The sequence below is a fragment of the Mesoplodon densirostris genome, chromosome 12, assembly GCF_025265405.1.
Source record: "Mesoplodon densirostris isolate mMesDen1 chromosome 12, mMesDen1 primary haplotype, whole genome shotgun sequence".
Classification (NCBI taxonomy): Eukaryota; Metazoa; Chordata; class Mammalia; order Artiodactyla; family Ziphiidae; genus Mesoplodon; species Mesoplodon densirostris.
Window position 1 is genome coordinate 80,434,823 of NC_082672.1, and position 2,482 is coordinate 80,437,304.

At 42.4% G+C, this 2,482-nt stretch overlaps 1 pseudogene; it reads right to left on the reverse strand.

Moving 5' to 3' along the window:
- Positions 1 to 474: 474 nt before the first annotated feature.
- LOC132500253 (ornithine aminotransferase, mitochondrial-like) lies at positions 475 to 1,779 on the reverse strand (annotated as a pseudogene).
- Between the last annotated feature and the right edge of the window lie 703 nt (positions 1,780 to 2,482).

A 2,482-nucleotide genomic window follows, 5' to 3' on the forward strand; every position in this document is an offset into this window, starting at 1 on the left:
TAGTATTTTATATAAGCTTAACCATTTATCCTTTCTAAAATTCAATGATTATGATTCAACTTTATGAGGTTAAGCTAATCTTCTATGCAATACTCTCATAGAACTTTTTCAAATACAAACAATTTATACCAGCAAGGAAATTATTAAAACATATATAAATTGTGCTGAGGGGCTTGATTAAAAGGCTGTCTATATAGAGAGATGCATCTCACCTTAGAAAGCACACACACACACGCACACACACAAACACTTAATCGAATATAAGATGCCAGGACATTCTCTTAGTTATGCTACACAACAAACTGCACTTTTATAAATGTCATTCTATTATATATGAACTGAAAAAACATATATTTTTTAAAAAGCCCTTGACATGGGGGAAGTGGAATATGCCTGCATTAAGTGCAGAAACGCAGAACTTTATGAACTGCCTGTCTCCAGCTGGCTCCCAGGTGCCACTGAAAACCGTCGCCCTCAGAAAGACAAGATGGTCTTGTTACTGATTTCCATGACCTCCAGAATCTCATCCTCTTTGATCACAAGCGGAGGTGCAAACCTGATGACATCACCGTGGGTTGGCTTGGCCAGAAGTCCATTATCTTGAAGTCGCAGACACACCTTCCATGTATCATAATATTTGGTTTCTCTAATAACAATAGCATTTAATAATCCTTTTCCTCTTACAGCCATTACAATATTAGAAGGTAGGTTCATGAGTTCATTTCTCAAGATGATACACATATTCTCTGCATTTTCAGCAAGGTTTGCTTCTTCCAAAACCTCCAGGGCCGTGATGGACACTCGGCAGCCTAGTGGATTGCCACCCTACGTTGAACCGTGTTCCCCTGGTTTAATGGTTAGCATTATTTCATCATCACACAACACTGTGGATACAGGGTATAAACCACCAGAAAGTGCCTTTCCTAGAAGGACCATATCAAGTCTGACATTTTCGTGGTCAATAGCCAGCCATCTACCAGTTCTGGCCAATTCTGTCTGTATTTCATCAGCAATAAACAGAACCTGGTGCTGGGTGCAGAGCTCTCACATGCCCACAAGGTAGCCTGGATCCGGAACAACAACACCTGAATTCGTTCCACCATGAACGCGGCAACATTTGGGTCCTGAAATGCACGCTCAAGAGTAGGCAGATCATGATATGGAATGATTTTGAAAACTGACATAAACGGTCCAAAACCATCATAACTGGCTGGGTCTGTGGAACTGGAGATAGCAGACAATGTTCTACCCCAAAAGTTTCCAGCTGCAAAAACCATCTTTGCTTTGTATTTCGGGATCCCCTTCACGGTATATCCCCATCTACGAGCAAGTTTGCAAACAGTCTCTCCAGCCTCCACTCCTGTATTTATAGGAAGAACTTTGTGGTAGTTGAAAAGTTTAGTAACATACTCTTCGTATTCACCGAGCACGTTATTGTAGAAGGCCCTGGATGTTAAGGTCAATTTGTCCACCTGACTTTTCAAAGCATTCACAATCTTTGGATGACAATGCCCTTGGTTGACAGCACTGTAGGCACTCAGAAAGTCAAAACGTTTTCTGCCTTCTACATCCCATACGCGAATACCTTTTCCTTTCTCCAGGGCTACAGGTAAAGGATGGTAGTTGTGGGCACCATATTTAGATTCCCGTTTAAAAATGTAATCAGAGGATGGAGGGCTTGGACTGTTTTTTAGTTGCAACAGATGTAGCAGAAGCTGCTGAAGAATGAACCCCACTAAGGACAGCAACAGTTTGCAAATGTGCTAGTTTGGAAAACATGATGTCCTTCAAGTAGGAATATCACCACAGTTCAGATTAGAATACAGATTTTTAACCTGAGATCCAGGGACAGTCTTCAGAGGGTCCAATAACTCCTGGTGGCACCTTGGAAGCCAGCCCAGGACACGCAGCATCAACTGAGCAGCTGCCTGCTTCTGTTTTATGTTTTGGTTTTTTGGCTGTGAGGCATGTGGGATCTGACCAGGGATTGAACCTGCACCCCCTGCATTGGAAGGTGCAGTCTTAACCGTTGGACTGCCAGGGAAGCCCCTTGGGCAGGGACCTTTTTTTTTTGTGGACACATCCTAACTGTCCAGAAAAAGTAGTGGACACACAGGAAGTATCTGTAGGATGAATGGTTTATCTGACTGGAGCCCATGGTCCTTCTATTGTATGGGCAGCATCTCAACAACTGTGTATCTGTTCAAGGACACCCCTTACTCAGAGACTCCTTAGATGAATAATGGTAATGTTCTCCTTTCTCCTTTTGCTTCCACAGCTGATCAGTTCCTTTCTGACATATTCTTTCTTTATATTGAGAAGACTCAATATCTAACAGACAATCCTGGCAGACCTGGAGCTAGTATCTTTACTGTGATTCTGTATGACTCTGTTTTCTGTTGAGAGTGATCTTAGGTCCCAGTTTTTGAGAAGGGGGGTACATTTCATGGCACCCTATAAACTATCAATATCCTAGTGCCCA